The following is a 15,119-nucleotide window of genomic DNA, read 5'->3' as shown; positions in this document are numbered from 1 at the left end:
AGCCAATAGAATTCAGTATCATATCAAAAAAATAATACACCACAACCAAGTAGGATGCATACCAGGTATGCAAGGATGGTTCAACATTAGAAAATCAATCAATGTAATCTACCACATAAATAAAATGAAAGATAAGAATCACACGATCATCTCAATCGACGCAGAAAAGGCATTTGACAAAGTCCAACACCATTCCTGACAAAAACTCTCAAAAAATAGTTACAGAAGGGAAATTTCTCAACATAATGAAGGGCATCTATATAAAAATAAAACCAACAGCCAACATCATTCTCAATGGAGAGAGGCTGAAAACATTCCCCTTGAGAACAGGAACAAGACAAGGATGCCTTTTATCTCCACTCCTATTTAACATTATGCTGGAAGTCCTAGCTAGAGCAATAAGGCAAGAAAAAGAAATAAAGGGCATCTCAATTGGTAATGAAGAAGTTAAACTGTCCCTGTTTGCGGATGATATGATACTATACGTAGAAAACTCTAAAGACTCCACAAGAAAACTACTGGAAGTAATAGAAAGATTCAGTAGAGTAGCAGGATACAAGACAAACATACAAAAATTGGTTGGATTCCTATATACCAATAAAGAGAATGATGAAAAGGAAATCAGGAAAACAATATCATTTATAATAGCCCCTAAAAAAAAATAGTTAGGAATAAATCTAACCAGGGATGTAAAAGACCTATACAAAGAAAACTACAAAACACTACTGCAAGGAACCCAAAGGGATCTACATAAATGGAAAAACATACCATGTTCATGGATAGGTAGACTCAACATTGTGAAAATGACAATTCTACCCAAAGCAATTTACAAATACAATGCAATGCTGCTCCAAATACCAAAAACATTCTTTAAAGAGATGGAAAAACTAGTCATTAACTTTATATGGAAAGGGAAGAAGCCCCGGATAAGTAAAGCTCTACTGAAGAAGAATAAAGTAGGAGGACTTGCACTACCTCACCTCAGAACCTACTATACAGCTACGGTGGTCAAAACAGCCTGGTACTATTACAACGACAGACACATTGACAAATGGAACAGAATTGAGAACCCAGATGTAAATCCATCCAGCTATGGTCATCTGATCTTCGATAAGGGCTCAAAGTCCATCAAATGGGGAAAAGACAGTCTTTTTAACAAATGGTGCTGGCAAAACTGGATGTCCATCAGCAAAAAAATGAAACAGGGCCCGTACCTCACACTATATACAAAAAGTAATTCAAAATGGATCATAGACCTAACTATAAAGCCAAAAACTATAAAGTTCATAGAAGGAAAAATAGGATCAACACTAGAGGCCCTAATGCACAGCATTAACAGGATACAAACCATAACCAACAACATACAAACCCCCGAAGATAAGCTAGACTATTGGGATCTTCTAAAAATTAAACACTTATGCTCATCAAAAGACTTCACCACAAGAGTAAAAAGAGAAGCTACAGACAGGGAAAAAATTTTTGAACATTACAACTCAGACAAAGGTTTAATCTCTAAAACCTACAGGAAAATCCAACACCTCTACAACAAAAAGACAAATAATCCAATTAAAAAATTGGCAAAGGAAATGAACAGACACTTCACCAAAGAAGACACTGAAGTGGTCAATAGACACATGAGGAAATGCTCGTGATCACTAGCCATTAGAGAAATGCAAATTAAAACTACAATGAGATATCATCTCACACTGGCATTACTGGCACTAATCAAACACTGGAAATAACAAATGTTGGAGGGGCTGCGGGGAGATTGGAACCCTTATGCACTGCTGGTGGGAATGCAAAATGATACAACCATTTTGGAAAATCATATGGCGCTTTCTTAGAAAGCTAGAAATATAAATACCATATGATCCAGCAATCCCACTCCTAGGAATATATCCTAGAGAAATAAGAGCTGTCACACAAATAGACATATGTGCACCCATATTCATTGCAGCACTGTTCACAATAGCAAAAAGATGGAAACAACCTAGACGCCCATCAACAGATGAATGGATAAACAAACTATGGTACATACACACAATGGAGTATTACACAATGATGAAGAACAATGATGAATCTGTGAAGCATCTCATAACACAGATGAATCTGGAGGATATTATGCTGAGTGAAATAAGTCAATCACAAAAGGACAAATATTGTATGAGACCACTACTGTAAAAACTCATGAAAAGGTTTACACACAAAAAGGAACAATCTTTGATAGTTATAAGGCAGCAGAGGAGTGAGGATGGAAAAACACTAAATAGACAGTAGACAAGTGGTAACTGTGGTGAAGGGTAAGACAGTACACAATCCTGGGGAAGCCAGCACAACTTGTACAAGGAAAGGTCATGGAAGCTCCATAGACACATCCAAACTCCCTGAGGGACTGAATTGTTGGGCGGAGGGCTGTGGGGACCATGGTCTCGGGGAACAGCTAGCTCAGTTGGCATAACACAGTTTATAAAGACAATGTTCTACATTCTACTTTTGTGAGTACCGTCTGGGGTCTTAAAAGCCTGTGAGCAGCCATCTAAGATACTTCACTGGTCTTACCCCTTCAGGAGCAAGGGAAAATGAAGAGAACAGGATACAAGGAAAAGATTAGTCCAAAGGACTAATGGACCACATCTACCCTGGCCTTCACCAGACTGAGCCCAGTATAGCTAGATGGTGCCCGGCTACCACCATTGACTTCTCTGACGGGGATCAGAACAGAGGGTCCTGGACAGAGCTGGAGAAGGATGTAGAACAAAATTCTAACTCAAAAAAAGACCAGATTTACTGGCCTGACAGACTTGAGAAACCCCCAGAGTACGGCCCCTGGACACACTTTTAGCTCAGTGGTGAAGTCACTTCCCCATTCAGCTGGGGATTGGGCAGCCCCATAAAACAGAACAGGACTAATGAGGCACAGCAGTCCAGGGCCAAGGACTAGAAGGCAGGAGGGGACAAGAAAGCTGGTGATAGGGAACCCACAGTTGAGAACGGACAGTGTTGACATGTTGTGGGGTTGTTAACCATTGTCTTAAGGCAATATATGTGCTGTTTAATAAGAAACTATTTGTTCTGTAAACCTTAATCTAAGGTACAAAAAAAAAAAGAATTGTCTATGTGAGATCAAATTGACAACAGCAGCTCAAAAGGTTTGATAGGAAGCTTAGGGGCCAGTGAGTTGAAGATAATGGGGATGGAATAATTTGGAAGAGGATAGTGAGAATAGCAGCACAACTGGAAGAATATAATCGATGTCACTGAATTGTACATGTAGAAATTTCTAAAATGGTGTATCTTTGGCTATGTATATTTTCACCAGAAAAAAAAAAAAAAGTCCTCCAAGTTCGAGAAGGGAGAGTGTTGACATGTCGTGGAGTTGTTAACCAATGTCATAAAACAATATGTGTACTGACTGTTTAATAAGAAACTATTTGTTTGGTAAACCTTCACCTAAAGTACAATAAAAAATTTTTTTTTTTAAATTATAACTTGAAAGTATACTGTATTTGTTTCCTTCAGTTTTTAGTCAGTGATTCAGAGAGCAATTCTAAATATGTAAAAAAAGGAAGCTGAAGTTTAAAATACTTATCATCAATATTAACTGACTTCTATCTGAATTATAAAAAAGGCTGAATCATTCTTAGGTTATTACTCATGTAATCTGATAATTCAAAGAATAACAGAATCAATCGAAATTTTTTAAATGGAACAATATAATTTAAGAATAATCCAAGAGTATGGTACATTTTTTTTAATTATAACTTTTTTCTTTTCCTCCTAATAGTCTTGTTTTATGCCAACTACTCTTCATAATACAGTCGATTCCCTAATGAGAATCATTATTTCAAAGATCAATAGTGATGGAAACTGACATATTTAAAGGGAGAAACGAATGCCACCTTCTTTCTAAAAATCTACAAAACAAATTGCTGAAAGGGAAGTAAAGGAAACACATACAGTGTATATATCCAACATACAATTTGCAATAAAATGAATTAAAACACATTACAGATAAATAAGGTAACCTGTAAAAACAGACTGACTTCTTTTAGATTTTCTACTATGTCCTGCCTTGCTCTTTCTTCAATCTCCCGTTTATACTGTTCTATTTGAGCGTGGTCTATCATATTGATTTCTAGATGACTTTTGAGGTTTACTACTTCTTGTTCCAACTTCTTTTTATTCTTCTCTAGTTTTTCACATTTCTTTTGTACTGCTTTCACAGCTAATAACTCCTGTTTAGGAGCTTGATTTTTTGCATCTAGATGTAGACATTTTGAAGGTGAAGTTTCTAGTTTTGCTGTAAGATCATGAATTTGCATGAATAAAATCATATAGTTTGGTAATAAAGGAAATAGGCTTAGAATTGTCTAACTCAAAGCAAATATCAAATTTTAAAATAAATTAAATGCAATAAAATGTTTTCTTATTATAGTAGATTCTTAGAATGTGAACACCTGAATTAATCAGAAAATCGAGATAAAATTAAAACCACAAGGAGTCACAAAAAATATATTTACTGTCCTCATTTTTGCCACACAGATTTTGCACCTGATTTTATACTTTCATTTTTCCACGATTGTTTCATATGTCTTTCCTCTTTAAAATGACTGTAAGTCACCTTAAGCAGAAAGTCTCTTCCTCTTCCCCTGCACCGATTTTAAGGTTGGAGAAGAAATGGGCTGGCCCCACTGAGCATTGCCTAAACTGCAGATTCATGAGCAAAACAAATGTTGTTCTGAGACACTAAGTTTTGAGGTGGCTTATTCTGTAGCAATAAGTAACTGGCACTGATACTAGAGGGTAGGATGCTGCCATTAAAACGAAAACAAAACCCTAAAGCATGTAGGAATGGCTTTCGGACCAAGATGTAGACAGAAGCTGAGAGGACCTAGAGAAGAGCATGACTGAAAGCCAAAAGGGCCTCCAAGAGACTGCTAGTGGGCGCCTGACGGCCCCAGAAGAGGCTGACAGGAAGGGCTTAAAGGCAAGTCAAAAAACAATATGAAAATCTGAAGGAAAGGAGACTCTTGTTACAAATCAGCTGAAAGTAAAATATTAGAGGAGAGAGATAAGCTAAAGGAAGATCGTTAAACATAAAGGAACCAGGACTCACAGAGTTCAAAAATCTGTTTCTTGTTCACAGCTTCTCTACATGTCAAACCATGTTAAAATGAAGAAATGGCTTCTGGCTAAGGTCAAATCCAGGGTGCTGTCAGGAAAACAGGGTGAAGCCCAAATTCCTTAGAGATCTTAAGGATGTAAGAATCTTAAGGGCAATGTCTTACGATAGCTTCACAGGAAGTTCAAGGTGGAGAAGAACTTATCTCAAAAAATTTTCTGAGGGTGGCTTTTCTAATGGGATGAACTCCAATAAAATTCATAGGAAAACTCACAAAGTTTTAAAGGGAATTGTAGTAGCAGAAACACTGCTTTCTAGCTTGGACTAAAAGAGACCAAGATAGTACAAAACAGAAAGAGGTCTTTGGACTTCAGAAGTTCTACAGACAGGAAAGCAGACTGAGAAAACTACTTAGGTGCAGCCACAGGTCATTTCTTCTGAAAAGAAGCATAGAACAAACAGCTTAGATCATATAGCAAAGACCATGGAAACTCATTTTCATGATTAGGACTAAGTACCAAAGAACTGCTGCATGCAGCTGTATTTCAGAATTTCTATGGTAGTACAATTTTTAATCTTCTCAGTAATAAAGCTAATGCTAATGTCCTCTGAATATTAAGAAATTATATACAATTTCTTGCTGACCTTACTTCAAGCTTGTTTGCACAGAGAGGTAAGACCAATTCATCTTTATGTTGTACCATAATACTTCTCCATATCATACAGATTGGCTTTGAAATTCTGAAATTCAAATTACTAATTTGTCTGTAATAAATTGCTTGCAGACTACCTGATTTTTAAGTGCTGCACTCTTGAAAATTTTGTTTGAATGGACTGAAATATACCTTCTGTGAATTATGTACTGAGATATATAGTTAGGAATTCCTTTCTATTTGTTTAAGTAAAGAAAGATGGGTACATATATATGCACACCCATGTTCATTGCAGCACTGTTTATGACAGAAAAAAGATGTAAACAACCTAGGTGCCCATCAACGGATGAATGGATAAAGAAATTATGGTATATTCACACACTAGAATACTACGCAAAAATAAGGAACACTGATGAATCCATGAAACATAACATGGAGGAATCTGGAAGGCATTATGCTGAGTGAATTTAGTCAGTCACACAAGGACAACATTGTACAAGACCACTATTATAAGAACTCAAGAAAAGATTTAAACACAAAAGAAAACATTCTTCGATCATTAAGAACGTGGGAGGGATGGAGAGGGTTATTCACTAACTAGATTGTAGACGAGAATTATCTTAGGTGATGGGAAGGACAGAACACACTACAGGGAAAGTCAGAACAACTGGACTAAACCAAAGCTAAGAAGTTTCCTGAATACAACCAAACACTTTGAGGGACGTAGCAGCAGGGGTACGGGTCTAGGAACCATGCTTTCAGGGGACGTCAAGGTCAATTGGCATAACAAAGCTTATTAAGAAAATGTTTTCAATCCTACTTCAGTGAGTGGCATCTGGGGTCTTAAAAGCTAAGATGCATCAATTGGTCCCAACTCACCTGGAGTAAAGGAGAATGAAGACCACCAAACTCACAAGGAAAGTAGTAGCCCAAGAGACAAAAAGGGCCACATAAACCAGTGACTTCATCAGCCTGAGACCAGAACTAGATGGCGCCCAGCTACCACCAATTACCACCTTGACAGGGAACACAACAGAGAGTCCCTGATGGAGCAGGAGAAATGTGGGGTGCAGAACTCAAATTCTAGTAAAAAGACCAGACTTAACGGTCTTACTGTGACTGGAGGAACTCCAGAAAGCATGGCCCTTGGACTCTCTGTCAACCCAGAACTAAAACCATTCCCTAGGCCAACTCTTCAGACAAAGATTAGACTGGACTACGGGACCCAATATGATACTCGTGAAGAGTGTGCTTCTTAGCTCAAGTAGATACATGAGACTAAATGGCAGCTGCTGCCCGGAGGTGAGACAAGGCACAGAGGGTCAGGAACTGGTTGAATGGACACGGGAAATCAGGGGTGAAAAGGAGGAGTGTGCCGTCACAGTATACGGAGAGCAAATAGGGTCACATAACAATGTATGTATAAATTTTTGTATGGGAGACTAACTTGAATTGTAATCTTTCACTTTAAGTACAGCAATTAAAAAAAAAAAGAAAGATGGAAACAGGGAACTGTGATTTCTAAGAACGTAGGGTCTGTACCAAGAGGATTGGTTCCAGTGTTACACACAAGTACCAGGTCAAAAGAACACATAAATGTGAACCGCAAGATGATGGATTTGCTAGATTTCCAAAGAGGAAAGCTGACAGCCCAGATTTAATCTTCTCCTTCCTCAATGGTGAAATGTATGGATTCTATAAATTATAATGACTTAATTAATAATAAACATAATGAAGTAAGTAGTAGACTGAGTCAGCAGATTCTGTGACCAAGATTTGAAGGAAATGAGAGTGAAGAGGGAGGCCTAAAGGGAATGACAAAAGGTTTGAATGGGGAAAAGAAAAAGAATGGATTCTATTCTTGTATTATACATAATTCAGAGTTCCCATCATCACAGAGTCAGCAGGGCTGAAGGTGGCCATAGGCTCCTTCAAAAAGTAAAAAGTTTCCACAGGAGTAAAGCTAAAGACTTTCCACCATACTAACTGTTTATTATTATCCAAGAGAACTGGTAATATACAGGATGACTGGGAAACAGTTCTCATAAAATGTGATTGGGACTAGCATAAGGATTGGCAAAATGGTCAATGGAAAAGAACTGAGAATCCAGAAATAAACCTTCACATTTACGGCCAACTGATTTCCAACAGGGGTGTCAAAACAATTAAATGTGAAAAGAATAGTCTTTTCTACAAATAGTGCTGGGAGAACTGGATAGCCATATACAAAACAATTAAGTTGTATCCCTACCTCATGCCATATGTAAAAATTAACTCAAAACATAAGAGCTAAAACTACATACTAGAAGAAAACATAGGCATAGATCTTCATGACTTTGGATTTGCCAATGGTTTCTTAGATATGACACCGAATCTGCAAGTCACCAAAGAAAAAAATACACTGGACCTCGTAAGAATTAAAAACTTCTGTACTTCCAAGGATACCATCAAGAAAGTGAAAAGTCAGGCCCCTGACTCAGAGACAATATTTGCAAATAATATATCTGATGGGGGATTTGTATCTAGGATATATAAAGAACTCTTACAACTCAATAATAAAAACACAAATAACCCAAGTAGGCAATTGACTGAATAGACATTTCTCCAAGGAGGGTATACAAATGGCCAATAAGTACATGAAACAAAGTACAACATTATTAGACAACAGAAAAATGCAAATCTAAACCACAATCAGATCCGACTTCACACTCACTAAGATGGCTATAATCAATAAGACAGATAATAAAAAGTGTTTGCAAGAATGTGGAGAAATCAGAAACCTCACAGACTGCTAGTGGAAATGTAAAATGGTAAAGCCACTTTGAAAAAGTATAGCAGTTCCACAAAAGGTTAAACAGTTACCATAAGACTCAGAACTTTCACTCCTAAGTATAAGTCCAAGAGAAATGAAAGCACAAGTCCACACAAAAACTTGTACTTGAAGGTTCACAATAGCAGCATTCTTCATAATTGTCAAACAGTAGAAATAACCCAAATATTCATTAGCCAGATGAGTGGATAAATAAAATGTGGTACATCTATAGAAAGGAATATTATGGAACAATAAAAAGAAATGAAGTTGTAATACATTCTGTAACATGGATAAATCTTAAAAATATTATGCTAAGTGAAAGAAGCCAGTTAGAAGGACCACATATTATATGATTCAATTATAAATGAAATGTCCAGAACAGGCAAATCTGTAAGCATAGAGACAAAGAGTAGATTGGTCGTTGTCTAAGCTGGGGGAAGTGGGGAGGAAAGATTAGGGGATGATAGCTAAAGAGTATGAGGTTTCATTTGGGGATGATGAAAATATTCTAAAATTGATTATGGTAATGATTGTACAACTGTACAACTTTGTTAATAGAATAAAAGTCATTGAATTGTACAGTTTAAATTGTTGAATTGTATGATATGCTAATTACATCTCCATAAAGCTGTTACCAAACAAAAATTTTGTTTTGGTGATAGTGATTTGGGGTCTTGTACTGCTTGACTTTAGATTACTAGCCAGGGTCAAGACATAAAAGAATAACAACATGTATGCCTTTTTAATATAAAAATGATATATCAAAAAGCTGTCCTTTTCTTTGTATCAAGTATATAAAAGTAGTAGAAAAAACTTTATTACACTGCTCAAAGTATTGAGTGATTTATATTTCCCAAAATTAAGTGATTTTTGTCCCAAAATAGATTAAAGATTACCTTATGTTTTAGCATAGCCATCTGAATACCCATTTCAATTTGATTAGTAATCAAATCTCCACGGAAACTAAGCTCTCCATTTTCATATTCATTTAACTTCTTCCGTGTCATTTTTAATAGTTTCTTAAATCTGCAGAAATGTACATAAGGAGTAAGTCAAGTTCTTTAAGAGTTAATGTTTAATAATTATTTAAACAGAGATTCTGTTCTATCATATAAGAGAAACAACCTATAAATTATGACCTCTCTCATTTGTTTCCAGCTAACATTACTTGAAAGCATACTCACTAAATTAAAAACCAAAAAACCAAACCCATTGCCATCTAGTCGATTCCGATTTATAGTGACTTTATAGGCCTGAGTAGAACTGCCCCGTAGGGTTTCCAAGGAGCAGCCGGTGGTTTCAAACTGCTGACCTTTCCGTTAGCAGCCCAGCTCTTAACCACTGCACCACCAAGGCTCCAACTAAATTAAAGTCCTAGGTAAATAAAACTATGCCTATGACTTTTATGACATATATGGCAGGTAAAGGGTTAATAATACAACTATATAAAGAGCTTTTATACATAATATCCATTTTAGTATGTTAATATAAAACGTTACGCTATTATTAAATAGGAGCTATTACACAGAGAAGAGCTCTGGTGGTGCAGTGGTTAAAAGTTCAGCTACTAACCAAAAGGTCAGGAGTTCAAATATACCAGCTGCTCCTTGAAACCCTATGGGTAGTTTTACTCTGTCCTATAGGGTCACTATGAGTCGGAATTGACTCGAAGGCAATGGGTTTGGGTTTTTTTTTTTTTATTATCCAGAGATCAGTAACCAACAGTAAGAAGAAAAGTATATATGAAAGTTCTGAAAAGACATAAAAATACAGTTAACCTGTTAACCACAGTCTACAGGAAGAGGAGAATGTACATGCCAAAAAAAAAATCAAAATTATTGAGATTAGAAAATGAAAAAGGAAAGAAAAGTCATTGAAGACTGAGTGAGGAGAAAAGGAAACAGAGCTTTAGAAGAAAGGAAATAGAGCTTTAGAAGAAAGGAAATCAGCAGAGAGAGAATGTGTGACAATTTCTTAAACACTGTGTTAAGAGATCTAGAGATCTTTGCTAGTACAATGTTAACAAAATGAAAAGAGTTGCAAAACAATGAAGAGAAAGAATGAAATGAGAGAAAAATATTGATCAGATTTGAGAACAAATGTAAGGACTCAAGAAATAAACAGAAAGTGCACTGTGATGAATTACTTACTGTGAGCTTTCTTGCCATGGTCTTGTAACTCCCACCCAGGCGATTGGGCGGGGCTGTGCAAATAAGATAATTGTGGCCCACCAAGGGGACTGGTCAGTTTTGCCTTAAAAGAGAGCCAATTCCAGAGCAGAAGGTAGGGCCCACCTCCACCAAGGAAGGACAGACCAGCAGGAGAGACCTGCAAGACGGCGCAGTGGGCTTCCCAGCCCACACAGTGAGAAAGCTGAGTGCCCTTGGGCAGAGACTGAGGGCCAGGGAGAAGCCTATGTCAGACCCACAAATTTGGGACTTGCCAGCCTCCACAACTGCATGAGCCATTTCTTTTACACAGTTCATGAGTTCTGTGAGAAGTCACAGTGAATTAGGGAACCCAAAGATGCGAAGGAGAGTACCGAGGGGAGAGAGAGTAGTTGATGTTACAGATGAGAAGAGTGGTACAGAAGCTTGGAAAAGTTGGACATGTGGGACATCTTTAACCTCTGCCGCATACGAACCAGCTCTGTGCTGATCCTTGTAAAAGAAATTATTTGTTTAGGAAGACATGTTGGATGCTTCAAAGACATTAGGAATATTCCATTTGTTTTATCTGGGTCGTAAAAACGCGATTATTCATTTTTCTCTTCTTCTGTAAGTCATACGTATATTTTTGTATGAATGATATATTTTATAGATTAAAAAAGGAGGCAGAAAGGAAATACAAACCAAATGAAGATAATTTTTGATGTTGTTAAAGAATGACATAGATGAGTGTTTAGATATTAAAATATTTGAATGCTGAGGGGCAGAGCACTACTAAAAGAAATAAAGATTACCAAGGAGAGCAAAGATATCTTACAGGAATAAAACTTCAAGGCAGACGATGAAGAGTGCAGTTGACATTATATGCAAAAGGCATTCGAAAAAAAAGTTTGTGATGTGAGTTTCTGAGGAAAATTTTAAAATAGAGTAATTGGTTTAATTATGAAAATGCAGATATAAAACAAATTCATATTTAGGTTTTAATAAAGTAAAATTAGAGCTAAATGAATAATTTAAGATATAATAGAAATGGTCTGAAATATTGAAGTCTTACCCAGTAATCTTTTTCTAATTCACCACTTGTCTACATTTCTTGGTCCAAACAATATTCCAGAGATTGTTTTAACTCAATAAGTTTCTTTAATTGTTCCTTTTTAGCTTCAGACTTTAAAAAATAAAAACAAAAATATTTTTAAAAATGTAGAAACTCACTGTTCTTTTTAAAAAAATGTTTTTCATGAATCATGAGCCATATATGTTTAGACAGGAGTTCCTGGGTATTCAAACAATTACAAGCTCACCTACTAGCTGAAACGTTGGTGGTTCAAACCCACCCAAAGACGCCTTAGAAAAAGTCCTGGTGATCTGCTTCCAAAAGGTCACAGCCTTGAAAACCCTACGGAGCAGTTGTACTCTGCACACATGGGATTGCCATGAGGAGGACTCAGTTTGACAGCAACTAACCATAACAGGCTAAAATATTCTTAAATACCACTAATAGAGAAATAAAAATTTATTTTTAGTACAACAGAAATCAACAGATGGACTCACCGAACTTGTACCTAACAGGTTTTTCTGAAGGTGTTCAATTTTTCCCATTTGCTTTTTGATTGTAACTTTTATACTTGGCATTTTCAATTTCAACCCTAAAATGTATATTTTAAGATAATTATTCTCACACATAGATTTAAAAATACCATGTAATTTCTGAACAAGCATCTGAAGATATAATTACATAAATTCTTAAAAACTTGAAAAGTCTCCATTTTTCTAAATATATTTTATGTAGTTAGGATAATATGCAACAATAATATGTTTCAAAATAGTGTAAAGTTGAAATTTTCCCCTGGCTTTCACACATGTGCTTATTATCATAACTGATATAATTCTTACACTACATTGCTTATTTGTTTTATAAATACACAAGTTACTTTCTGTGCAGCTTTAAATTACACTTTTGCAAGTGCTCTTGCATCTTCTCAGCACATTGTACTGCCTCTGTGTGTCAATCCTGTGCTGCTTCTAACTAAAACAGAGAATAAAAGAAAATACTTTACTGAGAGTCTGGTACAAATCCACTCATCACCTATTTTTGGAAGTAAAATTTTCTTGGAACACCGTCATGCCTGTTCATTTTCATACTGTTTATGGCTACTTCCACTCTCTAATGGCAGAGTTTAGCAGTTGCGACGGGGACCTTATGGCCTGCAAAGCCTAAAATAATCACTATCTGGCCCCTTTCAGAAAAGTTCACCAACCTCTGCTCTAGTCCTAAAACACATTATTCTTGCTTTTAAATTATATTTTATCAGATGAATACTCAAATTGTACATGTAGAAATTGTTGAATTGATGAAATTTTGCTGTGTATATTTTTAACAACAACAATAAAATAGTTTTTAAAAAACCACAGTAGAGTCAGGAGCTAGTTGAATGGACACAGGAAATCAGGGGTGGAAAGGAGGAAGGGGCTGTCACGGTATAGGGAGAGCAATTAGGGTCAGATAACAATGTGTGTATAAATTTTTGTATGAGAGACTAACTTCAATTGTAAACTTTCACTTAAAGTGCAACAATAAAAAAATAAAAATAAACCATAGCTGGTAAAATAATTACAAAAAATGAATATGCATACAGGCAATGGATAGATCCATGGCCAGGGAAATTATTACTTCATTTAAATGGCAATTTAAATATAATATATATTATTTTATTTAATATTCTGATAAAAGTAATGACATCTTAAGTTTAAAATTTTAATTTCATTATGCATTTCTATACTTAAGAATCTGTGTATATCTAAGCATACACAAAGCAAGTATAGTAAGATAAATTTTGTACATTATGCTCAGTGAAATAAGTAAATGACAAAAGGCCAAATATTGTATAATCTCACTAACATGAAATACCCAGAATAAGCAAATGTATAGTGATCAGAGCTGAAGTGGTTACTAGGAGTGGAGGGACAGGGAAAGGGGGAAATCACTGAGTTTCTGCTTGTGGTAATGGAAAATTTGGCAATGGATATTGGTGATGGTTGTACAACATGATTGATGTAATTGGTCTCAAAAAAAAAAAAAGACTAGTTTTTTAAAGTCTGTATATGGTAAAGAACAAATATTTTAGTTATATGAAATGTTAGTGGGTTTCTTCAGTTTTAAAAAGGCTTATAAATCCTTTACTAAAAATGATTACATGAATGATATAGAAAAAGACTAAAATTAGACCTTGGGTTTTCTTTTTGTAAAGTAACCAAATCATTCTGTACGCAGATAACAGAGATTTCCATGCAAAAACAAAATATTATGCAAATTCTCTGTATTTCAGGAAAACTCGAATAATTTTGATAAACTAACTGTTATTTTTTAAGTGGTGAAAAATTAGTTACCGATTAACATTATTTTAAAACATTTATAATAACTGTGTTTGGTTTATACAACTATGAATTGTGTTCATATCTTACCTGACAATTCATGGTGACTTTGTCTTTCCTTTAGTGGCCCAAAATTTGTAATAATAAAACTGACAAGATCTCTTTTATGCCTATACTATCTTCAGGCTTCCTGGAAAGGCCACCAGGTAACATTAAGTTTTGCTCCTTCATCTCATAAATAGGAAGGATAAGAAAATAATTAGCCTCGTCTTGGCATTCTGCAAATGTAATTAACTCAAAATTATTGTGGAAACACTTTCATTTTGTGTTAGCAGACTCACACACCTGAGGCACTTGGCACAATTAAAAAGACTAACCCAGACCTAGATCAGACTTCATTTTGATTCACTCACTAAGACCTTAGTTCCACTTCTGCTTATTGCATGATACTGCTTATCTGTTAACTTGGGGTTGAAGCATAGCCTGTTATTTTAAGATAAGAAGGGACAAGATAGATGTTGTTACGAAAAGTTTGACATAAATATTTGTGGAAAGATGCTTTATTCAAATGTTCTCAGAAAGATGATTTGTTCAGAATGATCCAGAATATTTAACAAATCGAATTGCTAATGTGAAGAAAGACTGTTGAGAAAGATTGTGGTTTGACAACCCCTTTGTGGTTTTATGCCTTGCACTCCGCTCTTGCCTGCAACCATGTAGCCTTTGTTTACTCCACCCCATAAAAAGCCTCACTCCCCTCCTGACTTCAACGTTATTGCACCCTGACTCAGTGTGTTTCGCAATTCACAAATCTCTGTCTGACTACTCCTCCATCTTGGCCCTGCAGCTCTCATTTTAATTTTAAACACAGATTTGTAGATCTCTGTCTCGTAGGGTCGCTGAGTCGGAATCCACTTGATGGCAACAGGTTTGTTTTTTTTGGTTCTCATGGACAAATAAGGTTTGCCTTTTTGAAAACTGTTAAAATGAGA

At 35.9% G+C, this 15,119-nt stretch overlaps 1 pseudogene; it reads right to left on the bottom strand.

Moving 5' to 3' along the window:
* Nucleotides 1-9,849, bottom strand: part of LOC101347031 (ankyrin repeat domain-containing protein 26-like) — a 21,595-nt pseudogene extending 11,746 nt beyond the window's left edge.
* Between the last annotated feature and the right edge of the window lie 5,270 nt (nucleotides 9,850-15,119).

This window comes from Trichechus manatus, unplaced genomic scaffold (assembly GCF_000243295.1).
Source record: "Trichechus manatus latirostris isolate Lorelei unplaced genomic scaffold, TriManLat1.0 scaffold00160, whole genome shotgun sequence".
Taxonomy (NCBI): domain Eukaryota; kingdom Metazoa; phylum Chordata; class Mammalia; order Sirenia; family Trichechidae; genus Trichechus; species Trichechus manatus.
Note: the sequence above shows the minus strand (reverse complement) of the source record. Positions and strands in the feature narration are given on the sequence as shown.